Source organism: Cygnus atratus, chromosome 1 (genome assembly GCF_013377495.2).
Source record: "Cygnus atratus isolate AKBS03 ecotype Queensland, Australia chromosome 1, CAtr_DNAZoo_HiC_assembly, whole genome shotgun sequence".
Lineage (NCBI taxonomy): Eukaryota > Metazoa > Chordata > Aves > Anseriformes > Anatidae > Cygnus > Cygnus atratus.
Window position 1 is genome coordinate 2,820,984 of NC_066362.1, and position 12,903 is coordinate 2,833,886.

Below are 12,903 nucleotides of genomic sequence, written 5' to 3' on the forward strand. Positions count from 1 at the left end.
TGCTCCCGGGGCCATGGGTTGAGGGCGAGCAGCTTTGAAGGGCTCTGAGGCTGGGGGACGGGAAGGGGAAGGCGATGTAGGGCAGAGATGTAGGACACGGCCACCAAAATAACTTCTTTAAGTCTCTCTTCCTCCCCCTCGGTGTCCCTCCTCTCGTAGTTTGTCTGCCACCAGTGCCAAGCTGCTTCGGCACGGAATAATATTTTCCCCTCTGTATTTTCTTCCCCGACTGCCAAGAGATCTGTGTACAAACACAAGTTTCTCCCTTTTCTTAGCTCTTGTCTATTCCTCCTCCAAGAGAGCCTGACAAAAGAGGAGCAAAAATAATACTAAAAAAAAGAGGGAGAGGCACGTTCATCTCTGCTCCGCTCCGACACACAAAGGGCTGGGAGGGAGCTGTTGGCCCAGGACAAAATTGGCAGGGTAATAAGTTTTCTCGTCAGCCTTTGAAGATGAGAGAAGAAGCAGTCGATTGTCATAGAGAGAGCGAGCGCGTCCCTTTAAACCACAAAGCCTTCAAAGATAGCCCGGACTCCCAAAATAAAGGCTTCACACTGCCTTCCTCTGTCACTCCCGGACAGAAATAGTAGCCTAGTGGGAACCATTATAGCTGTGATGAGAGGAGCCAGTCTGTTCCGATGAATGTGGAGAGCCCGAAGGGTGCTCCCGGGGCAGCTGGTCGGGCTGTGGTCTCCATCACCCGGACCGACAGCGCTCGTGGAGGCAAGCCCTGCTCCGGGAAATTTGGCTTTCGCCTCTCAGTATGGAAATGAGGCACCTGCACCGAGGCAGGATTGCTCCCCGTGGCCCATTTTGTCTCCCAGCTTTTGTCTTGATCTATTCCGAAAGTCCCAAGGAGAGCTGGGGGGCTCAGGCTGAGTTCAGGGCTATCAATGATGCCGGTGTCCCCTGAGGCCCCGATGTGGGGTTTTATGGCACATCCATCTCTGCGTGACGGAGCTGTGCCTTCTGTATCCTTTGTGGAGATGTCTCCCCCTCTTTGGGACAGCTGGTGGTCCGCTTTCATCGGTGTAAAATTCATTCAGAGTGCTAAAATACGGTGCACGGTGCAGGACCCAGCCATAAAAAAAAGGAGCAGGATTTAACCACCAGTTCGTGAGGGATGCCAGCTTTGGTGGGATGTCCTGTCAGGCGGCCCTGGGGCTGCTGTGGGGACAGTGGGTGGCAGTGGGGACAGTGGGTGGCAGCGGGACAGCCACTGCAGCTGCGCCATCTGCTGCACACGCCGAGAAGCTTCGGCCAGAAAGGAACATTTTGGGCTAGAAGTGACCAAAAATAATTGGCAGCCTGTCCCCAGTCTCTTCTCTCCCCTTCTTTCGAACTGGATGTGCAGGCACGTCCCGTGGCCCAAGGAAACCTTGCATGTGGCTTGGTGAGGACTGGTTAGGTAGCTATTAAAAGCCTTTTTAGCCTTTTTTTCCATTTCTTTCTTATGAGGGAGATCTAGAGAGAGAGAAAAAAACAAGTGAGCTTCGGGCACTTGTGAATCTGGAGTCCCAATGAACATCTGTGATATGGTCATCAAGATTGTGACCATTGTGATAAGAACATCAGGACACTGTGAAGTACCCTCAAGGAAAGGTGAAGATCTCCAAACCCGAGGTTCCCACATTTTGTTTCAGTTTTGTAAAACTAATCCAAGCTCACTGCAACAAACCCTTGGAAATATGGAAGGTTTTCCCCCAAAAGGAGACCAGGCTTTGGGAAAGGGTGAGCAAATAGTAATTCCAGTAAAGGGTCTGTTTCCAAGCAAATCCTCGATGTTTCTGATGTCTCGAGCTGTTGTTTGCATGAAGTGCCTTGAAATGCACTGGGTTTTGCATATTACACCTCCCCAAATTAGAATTTCACTAAATAACCCCCTGAACTTTGGGTATATGAAAATAGAGCACTAACACAACCTGGCAGGACTTCAAGGGAAAGCAGTTGCTCCTTCTTTGGAAGTTTGAGGTCCTGTTTCTTTTCTTGCAGTCTCCAGTCTACATTAGCTCCTCCGGAGTCCCTGCTACTACTTCTGGGGTAAATCTGGGGTAACCTCGTTGAATTACTCCAGCACAAAGCTGGAATTGATCACAGAAGTAACTGGTTGCTATTTGGAGTGATTCTGCTGAATCTGAGCCATTGTTTCAATGAAGAGGAATTATGATTTTTCAACAATTATGCTTTTACATCCCTCATATTACCGAGCCACTATATGTGCCAGGGAGATGCTCTGGAGGAAGGTGTAAGGGTCTGGTGAGCCCGGTGCTGGAGCTGGGGACAGGAGAGGGGAGGATGCAGCCCCTCAGAGGCTTTTCCAGCCTTGGCTGGGACCCTGCTCGAGACAACCTGAGCAAGGACAAAGCCAGCAGAGCCATGTGAACTGCGGGGAAGAGCGGCAGGGATGAAAGCAACAGTAATTATACATCTCAATACCCTCCCTCCCAGGCAGCGCCGTGCAGGTGTATCCGATCCCCGGCTCTTTTGTGTGGTGATGGGCACTTGCTGCATTGATACTGAACTCCTGACCTTGCCTTGTCTTGTGCCGCAACCTCCTGTCAAAATGACTTCGGGTAGAGTTTCATTGCCCGGGTTACCTTGAGGTCCCGGAGGAAAGCAATCCCTCCTCTCCCAGGAGTGACACCCTCCTGCTGACTCCCCCGGGCCCTTGGGAGGTAGGTCATGGCTATGGGGACATGAGAAGATTGTGTCCTGGCTCTTCTTCCATCCCCTTCCCATCACTGAAAGAGCTTTCTGCATGCTTCTGCCTTGCTTGACATATTCAAGGTAGTGAGGAAGGATCCAGCTTGGGCTCCCTGGGGTCCTGAGACACAGCAGCGTGGTCAGCACTTCTGGGAAGCCATGCTATGTTTTTCCCCAAATTCTTCTCTTGAAGCACCCAAATACAACAGCGATGTCAGGGGCACAGTTTCTGCTCTGCGAGGGAACCACCACCCAGGGACACGTGCACTGTGTCACCCAGAGGTTGGTGGACAGGGTATGTACATGGCAAGCTCCACACCTCTAGGATTTGATAGGACTCCTGCAACTGCATATGGGATGGTCTTTGTAAGGCTCAGACATCCTAATCTCTTACATTAGAAGAAAAGTAACTAGCTGTCTCACCTCAGACAAGACTCTGATACTTAGAAAAGTAAATGAAGGGCCTGGGAGATGACGTCTCTTTGGACCAGGACAAATTCTCGTGGTCCATCACATCACCTAACCAGTTTAGAGGTAAGCATGGAGCTATGAGGCACCAAGGGAGCTGCAGATGTGTGGGCTGGTAGAGGCCTGGAGTCCTGTTAAAAAGGCAGCATGTCTTACTGGCTCTGCTTGGGCTTCCCTGCTGGGCTGTGGTCCTTGTGTATCACTTGGCTGTGAGCATCCCTAGAGATCGGACCCTTGGGGCCCCCTTTCTGCTCAGGTTTCTTAGGCTTTCTTCATTTCATTTCCTATTTCATCTGCATTTCTCTGGGTGAAAGGTTTTTGGACCAGCCCAATGCCACGGGTCACGTTAGACTCACGAAAACCCTTCTGACTCCTTCCTTGGGGCAGCCTGACCTGCTCAAGAGCTCGATGTAGCATCTGATTCCTGGCTCAGCAGCCTGGCCCCAACCTGAACAGCTCAGGCAGCCTTCCTCCTCCCCCAGGCGTCCCCTGCCTCCATCCAAGTGGAATAATATGTCAGCACTTGCCTGCTAAATCCCTCCGACTCTCTTAATTCTCTCTTGATTGCGCCTTGTGCATTGCCCTCAGTGCTGTGCAGCACCTTTAGGACAGGTCCCAGCAGACCTCCTAATCCTTTTAAGTGGACGCAGAGGGCTCTGTTTCCTCCACGGGGTGGGCAGCTTTTCTCCTGTAGCCCTGTGCTGATGCTCTGCAGAGGACGAGGTGTGCCTGGCTGGAAGGAAAGCACTCCCTGCCTTCCTCAGAGGCTGCATTTCCACCTTGCATCTCTTTATCCACAGAAGACTTTCACTGGTGGCAATGCGAGTTGTCATTTACCCGTGTTAAAAACGTACCTGCTTGGTCATTATTTTAAAGTTTGTCTCTTACTTTTAGATAATTCAATCAAGGGCTTTGAATACGCATTTGTCTAACTCTGATTGATGCATAAGGAATCCCCGTGATTAAGGGTCTGGTGATACATGCTGTTCTTATGCTATCGGAGGTAATAATTACTTGACTTACACAATACTTTTCATTTGAAGATTTCCAATACTGATCGATTTTTTGCCTCTCTCCAGCCCTGTCTAGAGGTGTCTGTGGTAATGGGCTGAGAGCCGTGGTTGTGTGATCGCTCTCTCCCCTGTGTATCCCTCTGAGCTGAGGGCTGTGCAGTGATGCACGCTGCTTTGGTGGCATCTTTTGGGGTCTCCTCTTCATATCTCCAGAACCTCCATTTACCCTTTCCTGTAGCCATGGAAGCTGTCCCTTAAAAATCATCCAATCCCCAGGTGGCTCAATGAAAAATGTGGAAAGCAGAGCAGTGGCTGGGAACACCTTGCAGCTCATTGCTGCAGATGTAAGGTGAATCCAGCCAAGCGATGCGCTGCTTTGGTAAGACCAAGAATTACGTAGTGGTCTTGGAAGACAAAATGAGTAGGAAATGGCTTTGAGTCACTGACGAGGGGCTGGCTGATGGGAGATGAGAGGAAGCCTTGGGAAGAAGAAGACGGCTGTGCTGAGGATAGCCTGAGCAGAGACATGTCAGATGTCAGAAATGAGAGAAGAGGAACTGGTGCTGGATCGGCACATGAGAGCAGCCTTCAGTGGAGGGTTGGTGCTTGGGAAGGGGAGGGAAGAGGCTCGATCCTCCAGGACAGGGCTGAATCATTCTGGCAGGTTCATGAAAGGGGAGAAAGGGCAAACGTGGAGCTTTGTCCCCAGATGGTGCTTCCCTCTTATCTGAGGCAGTACTGGAAGATAAGCTTTCACTTTTTCTCTCTCCCATTTTTCCCCCCTTTTTGTTTTTCTCCTGTGGATAAACATAGATTATGAAGGTTAGAAAGGCTTCAAGGGCTGTTTTTTTTATCTGATATTAAGTTCTTAATAGGTCACCTTGGCATTGAGAAGCCCAGGAGCCGAAAGAGTCGGCAATTGAATCACAATAAGCTTTGCAGAGCACAACCTGGTCATGAGTCTGGGGCCCAGAGATATGTGGGGCCTCATTATCTTGACCTTAGCCCTGGGGATGTCAACCAACAAAAAGAACTGGACAGAGAGGCTGGGCTGGCTAATTTCCTTGGAGAGATTCTCTTTCAGGGTCCCTTTTCCCCTTGCTTCAGAGATAAAAATCCCTGGCAGGGATTGTTCCCAAGCCACTGCTCCGTCCATCCACCCTGAGCCCCCTTCATCCCAAAGGAGAGAGCAAAGAGCTCTGGCCCCTGGGTTTCTCAGTTTTTAGTTATTCACTCCCAGCCCATCACCCCATTTCTCTGCCCTTTCTGCTGCAATTTAGCACCAGAGCCTGACACAAACATCATCGCAAGAACAGAAAACCTTACCGGAGCGGAGAGAGAATCTCTGGGATAAGATTTTTAATCTGCATTGTTTGGTGAAAGTGGTGAAAGTGCCCAAATCCTCAGCAAAACAGGAGCTTTGATCTGCCTCTGATATGCCCTAAAGGGAAATTGCACATCTTCACATCACCCTGGGACCCCTTGCTCCTGACCAAGACCCCCTAAAGCATACCCTAAATCCATGCAGATGAATTTGGATGGGCAGGGTGTCACTGGGTGCCTCTGTGCCTGCACCTCCTTGAATATTTCCACCCCGTGGCATGGTGCTGTGCTGAATTTTGCCGTGCTGTGCCTGCTTTTGGTGCTTTTCTGCCATCGTGCCCATGCGGGTGCCCGGGTCCCTGTGTGTGTGCACGCCTCCCGTTGCCAAAGGGCAGCTGGCTTCCTCTCAAGCGAGATGGAGTCATGAGGATCCGTGGGTGTCTCAGAGCTCACCCCGTCTGGGCACAGTCAAAGAGCCCTTTGTGGTGCTGCTCTGCAACCCCCTGCGGGGCTCCCAGCCCTCTGGGTCACCGCGTTCCTGGCACGGCAGGATGAGCTCATCTCTGGTCTCTCAGCCCCATGAACGGACCCTTATAAAGGACTTGTATTCCTCAGCCAGCCCATGCCGCTGTCCGTCTGTCCTCAGAGCATCCCATAATACTATCTGCCACAACTTCTGAGCAATGCCGTGTAGGGATTTGTGCCCTAGACCAACACTGTGTTGATATCTTTGGCCATTCAGACACAGGCTGTGCTTTTGGGTATTTCTGACCCCAAAGCCAGTAAGGTTTTAAGCCTTTCTGGCCATGCTTATGGTCATACTTATCTGAATTGTGTTGATCTATACTTTGATCCCTGCTTAAGAGCTGACCAGAGGTGAGCAGGTATTTTGGGTTGTGCACCATGTGAGCCACCACCCAAGGAGTGTTCTTATGTATTGAAGTTTAATTTTCTTTTTTTTTTTTGCATTGTTACTCCCTTAATATCAACCAAAATCCACTCTGACTGAACGCCTCTATTTACATTTTCCGCAAGAAGAAGCAGGACTAGTGGTAGCAACAGAATAAATGTTAAAAAGCTAGCTGTCCCCTCCCCAGAAATGTTGCCCGTAATGAAATTCCACCAGTTTGGGAGAAACCAAAGTAGCTGGGGACCTGTACCCTTCCTGTTGTGGTCAGTGGCTGTATGTACATCTGAACTCCTTCATGCTGGAAAACTAAAACTCCACGACATCCTAGAAAAACTCCACAGCTGATAAGTCCAGGGGATTTTCTTTCAGATTTTACAATAGGGTGCTGTGAGTAGGAGAAGGTGACTTTATTGCTGTAAAGTAGCCACAGGTGTGCCACAGATAGACAAGTGCAAGATCCCAAAGCCTAACAGCAATGTCCATGGGCAGCATGGCACCAGGATGGCCTTTGGGATGATCCATTGGGATCCTAACCCATGGATGAAGAGACTGCTCTGTTCCCAGTGTGGCTGACCCTGCGGTGCTCAGGAAGCAGACACAGAGGATGTTTGGGCTCCTTGCAGATTGAGGAATGGGCAAAATTGTCCCATGCTCCTGCCCTCCCTTGTCTCTGGTCAGTGGTATCAGGTCCTTTACCTGATGTAGTTTTATTTACCCAAAGTACCCGCTCAGCTGGGCAACATGTTTAAGAGCCTGAAGCAAAAACTTTGGGTATAAAATCTGGTGACTGAAGGGTTCAAATGTCCTATTGGTTCAGCCAAACACATGCCTGATGCAAGCATCAAAACCCAGAGATGTCACTGTGGTCAGGATGACATTGCCTAGGAAATAGCTGCAGGTCGATGCTTTCAGCATCCTGCTTCATTTTCCACTGAAAGAGGACAAAACAGGCTTTTTTTTCAGTCTCAAATGGCTTTTATTTTAGGAATAAGTGAAGAATAAGTGTTCCTGGGATGCCTGGCAGTGTGGTACATAGATCTGAGATACCTGGGACCAAGGTGGCCACTGTCACAAGATCTCAGGCAAGGGACGGGAGCTGTGATGCCCCATGTGAAGGAAGGGAAGAACAGATTTGTGTCTCTGGCTCTTGCACCAAGCAGCACAGCCCAGTCCTCAGCACGGGGACAGGAGAGCAGAGGCCTCAGCCCCATGCCATCGGTGAGAGCCAGCAGCCTGCCCATAGATCTGCTGGCAGGGCTCGCTGCTACGCACCAATCGCTTGGCAGGCCATTACCTTGAAAAATGAGCTCTGCCGAGCTTGCCTGGTGTTGTTACAAACTAATGATTTGCATTGATTAGCACGTGGCTCGTGAGTGTCTAATTTATCAATCAGGGAGCACCAGGGGAGCATATGTAAACCATGCTCTCAGAAATGATGTCATCTGTCAATGGGCTGGTGGACGTGAGAGCTGCACACACCTGACGTGCTCCCTGCCAAGGGAGGGAAAGGATCTGGTGACCTCCTTGCCTTTCCCTCGTGTCCATGCTTGAACTGCAGCTATTTCAGTTTGGGGCGAGCCCTGCAGTCCGGGTACAGCCTGACTGGCCACACTTCAAGCTGTAAGTATTATTTTTATGGTACTGGGAGCTGCCATCATAAAGCTGCTGTGGTAGGTGCTGTCCAAGCCCAGAACGCAAGGCTGGCTTTTTGTTTATGTCCAGTTTCGCTCATAAATCCACTGCAGGCAGAAGTATCTCTTGCTATACGTGTTGGTGGAGAGATGAAGTGGAATGGCACAGTAGTCACATGCAGTGGACTGTGAAAAAAAGGACTCAGCCAGCTATGAGTTGGTCTCCTGGCTTGCAGGACCAAAGCAGAAGGCTCGTTCCAGTGTATCAGAGATCACTGCAGGCTTGATCCGTTGTAACCCAGTGCCCCTGAAACATCTAGGAGCCGTGTCAAGGCAGGGTAACCCATGTCTCACTTGGAAAAGAAAACAGATCAGAGAATCTCAGAATCATGGAATGGTTTGGGTTGGAAGGGACCTCAAAGCCCATCTCATCCCAGCCCCTGCCGTGGCAGGGACACCTCCCACCAGCCCAGGCTGCCCCCAGCCCCATCCAGCCTGGCCTTGAGCACTGCCAAGGATGGGGCAGCCACAGCTCCTCTGGGCTATCAACCTCTCATCCCATCCTTCTCCTGAAGCCCCAGAGCACTGTGCTTGCCCTACAAGGGAGATCTCTTAGCCAGCAGTCGGGCACCTCTCTGTTTGACCCAATTTTGCAGCCTGGCTGGATTCCACGGGAGGTCAGTGGGTGACTTCTCAGCAGGATTAGACCCCGTGGCCCTGGCCAGTGCAGCCACGCCAGAGCCCAGCTGAGGGCGTGCGGAGGGAGGATTACGGTGCAACGGCTGCAGATGGTAGGGGTTAGCCAGTGGGATTCGAGGGAAGCTGTTTCCTTGAAAACCCCGTGAAAAAGGCCCTAGGAACCGTGTGCATGGGGAATAAAGGAGGAACCCTTCTCTTTTGTTGTTGCAGTGCTGTAGCAAATGTCTTGCTTACTTGCAAAGTTTAGGTCTCCTGGAGAAAAGAAGTGTAAATCAAGTGTAAATCTTGAAGAGATTGCAAGATGAGCCCGTTTGATGTCCCTCTCATGTAAAGCAGTGTATGGCGAGAACGTGCTCTGCGTATGGGTGCCTTCTGCATCTTGGTGTACACATCTTTGGGTCTGTGCCTATAACTGAGTGAATCATCATGGGGACAGAGATTTAGAGGTGAAATCTGGGGGGAGGTTGCAAGTTTAGGCTGCCTTGGAAGCCAAATGCCAGGGTTGGTCTCCTCCCCAGGTTGGCTTGCATCCCTGTGGTGACCGTGGCTGCCGTAATGACACATTTGGGTCTGGGCAGCACTGAAAGCGTGAGGGTTGAGGCTGAACACCTGGTTTGCCAGGGTCCTGCTCTCCATATGGCTGAAGGCGCCCTGAGATGTGTGCTCAGAGGGGCTGGCACCGTTCACACAAGCAGCACCTCGAAACATCTGTGTGAGAGAAGTGAGAGGGCTGCTGGCTGTCAGGCACAAGAAGGAGACACCTCACCCTTTGCTTTTCTTTCAGTTAGTGTTTCTAAAAGCCTCTTGGATCAGTAGATGGACAGGGTTATTGAAATACCATGTTTTATTAGAAATTGATCTCCTGCTAATAGGCTTTAGGCAAATTAGGACGGATGATTCGACTGGAAAACACATGCCAAAACGGAGGGAAAGGGGAGGAACGGGGTGCATCGCCAACCCCTTCCCCATCTTCGCTGAGATCAATACAGCTACATCATGGAACCCAAATCAATGGAAGAGCAGAAATAGATTATCATCATAACAGCCTGACGTTAGATCATGCTCTGTCTGCTGTGCTTTTGCCCCACTCGCCATGCCAGGGACGGCAGCCAGCAGTCCCAGCGTCTGCTGGGGAACGTTAGGTTCATAAAACGGGGAGGAACTGATATTGGAAAAGCAATAAAGTATTAGAGGCCCCCGTGCAGTCGTAAGGCTGTGGCTGGGCACTGCTCAGAGCAGCCTGGATTGATGCACGGGGCCGCTTGGATCTCCTAGAAATGAGGTTTGCTGAGCCTTAATCCAATAGTGAGAAATAATGATGGTGATTTCAGTGAGAAGCCCTGGGAGAAGGAGAGGCAGGGCGGACAAAGAAGGAATGCCTTGGGGAACGGCCGGGACGGAGACAGTGCTGCCAGGTCTGGTTTTCCCTGTCCAAAATGTTTCTCTTCCTTTCAGAACCGGTGCCACCGCATTTGCTCGCTTGCACCCAGGTGGAAGCAGAGGGATCTGATGCTGTGATCCCTTGGGCTTTGCCTTTGCAATCCACCCTTGCAATCTTCCTTGCAGCTGCTTAATCACCTCCCCTGGGAAACGGGGTGATTTTTGTGTCCAAAGTAAACCTTCAGTGTGATTTGGGAGCTGCTGCAGTGCCAGCTGGGAGCACTGGGGTGGCAACGACAAATTCCCTTTTTCATCAGCCCAGGGTTTGCTGATTCTGCATGAAGCAGAGTGCTGGGGAGGGTGCTGGCTGAGTGGGCTGTGGTTCACCCAGCTCCTCTTCCCCTTAGTTATTCATTTAATTATTTGCAATGACAATCAGCCAACCAGTGTCTACGGCTGTCTTCTTGGCCAGGCATCATCCGCCTGTGATCCTGCTCCCGACCACATCTCAGGAGACCTGGATGGGTTTTAAATGCCTTATACAGAGGAGTCAATGTGTGCGTGTGGGCATGGGTGTCATTTTGGCTCTACAGGGCCAGGAACAATGCTCTGGGCAGGAGGTGATGGCTCTAGACGAGTAGGAAGCAGCTGAACTCAACTGGCACAGTGGAAATGATGCTGACTTTTGCTGCCAGTGACAAGTCCAGGCTAATGGGACGAGAAAATAGAGTTGATGTGGTAGCAGGAGTGCTGTGAGCATTTCCATGGAGTGAGCTTTTGAAGACAATTTTGAAGACAACTATTTGTCCATGCTTAATTTGCTGGGATTTACATAGCAGGGCAGATAGCACAAAGTGTACGAACTGGGTTTCTCTTGGATAAAACAAAACTGGGTGATGTTCATGTGCTCCAAACAGTGATTCAGTTTACGACATTAGGCCATGGCTGAAACGCAAGCAGTGTGGTTGCTGGCTTTTAGCAGAAATGGTGTTACTCTACAGATGAACCTGTGCTGTTTGCATACATAGACATGCAATTTGGGAGAGCCTTCCCAACTCTGCCAATGGTGTGCTTGGTCACTTCACCTCTTCCTTGCCTTGCCTCCCCATCTGCACAACGAGGCTTCCCAAAAGAGGCCATCCCCATCCAGCCTAGCAAAATAAGAACAAGCTAAGAGAACTATATGGTCATGATGGTCTGGAAGGCAGGTGTTTCTGTTGTTTTGTTGAGCTTGAAGAACTTTGCTCTTTTGCCATGACCATGGTTTGTCTTCCATCACTGGGGCTAAGTGCTTGCAGGCACCAGTTCCTCCTTAGTCCTCCAACCCCAACGCTTTTCATTGGCCCTTTTAAGATTATACCCATGCTTTGAAGGGATTCACCGTGCCCCTTAATTCGACAGCCATACGATCCCAACCTCTAAAACCTATGTCTGTCATTAAGGTCTGATTGAGACATCTGCTACCAGCTTGCCCAGGAGACTGTGTTCAAGCATCGCCCTCCTGTGGATCCCACAGCAGCTGGAGGGACCCAGATAACACTGAAAGGCACCAGTAAAATGACAGGAGGTATCTTTTACCTTCTTTCATCCTCCAGACCCATGGGCTCCTTGCCAGGATGCCTGTAGGGCCAGCCATGGCCAGGGTGGGAGCTCGGGAAAGGCCAGAGCCTGTGTCTTTAAAGATTAATGGCGTTGTTTGCTCATTAAGGAGATCGTTTTGAAGCCGGCGCTAGCCAGAACATTCGAGTGCAAGCATCTGTTTGCCACTGGGAGAGGATATTTATTGTCTGATACTTCAATGGATGTAAATAAACAGCCAGGCCTAGATAATGTTCAGACAAACAAACAAACAGCTGCCAGAATAGGTCCCCTGGTGGCTGACCTTCGGGAAGCATCATGCTGATGTTTTAATAGCAGCCGGCTTTGCAGAACGAAGCCCAGTGAGTGCAGCCTTCCAGGAAGCAGGATTAACGTGCAGCCTGAATGAACGGGTCCCCATCAGCTCTGCACACGTGTGTTGGCTGTGGGGCAGTGGGGGGTTATCAGGGTGGGGGGTAAAAGGTGGTGGGTGATGGTCCTGGGGGTGTGCGAGGTGGTGGTGGGGTTGGATGAGGGCTTGGGGTGCTGAGTGGGATGGTTCACAGCCAGCTTCAAGGAGAAATCCCCCCTGGGCACTAATCCCACAGCCTGATAAGATCATCTTTAGGGTAGGAATACCCATACCTTAGTTAGAAGGAAACTCTACCATGCAGGGCTTGGTAGAGTTGGTTGATGCCAAGGAAGGAGAGCAGGAACAGAGCAAAATGCCGGGACGTGCCTTGAGCTCCCCACAGTCAGCAGGCTGGGAAGATTTCCTAGCAGAGATCGTATCTGCATCCCTGACATCACCGCCGATCACTTGCAGGCTTTGATGAGAATCTTCTCATTTCCCCTTTATAGGCTCTTTGGCTCTCCTTTTTTTTTTTTTTTTTTTTTTTTTTTTTCCGAAACCTAAATGCTCTGCTGCTAATGGATGCCTGGGAGCAGGGAATAAAACTCTCCAACTGCTGTTGTGCCGTTTGATGTTCGGCCCCAGGAAGAATGTGCAGGGAAGATGGGGATCATCCAGGCTCTACGCCTGGGGTCGAACACACGAAGGGCAGAGTTTAAAACAGGATAGGGGATGGCTTGAGTTAGCAGCCAGACTCCTGGCTGCGAGCCGCGATAATCACCTTCTTGCTGGCACGGGGCTCGCACGGTCTGTGTGGTGTGGGTGAATGTCTGCCAGACTTTCTGG

General features: G+C 50.6%; 1 protein-coding gene across 12 annotated transcripts in view; it reads left to right on the plus strand.

Annotated features, from left to right (window-relative positions):
- PLXNA4 (plexin A4) overlaps window positions 1-12,903 on the plus strand; it is a 418,723-nt gene that overhangs the window by 191,108 nt on the left and 214,712 nt on the right. The window lies entirely within an intron of this gene.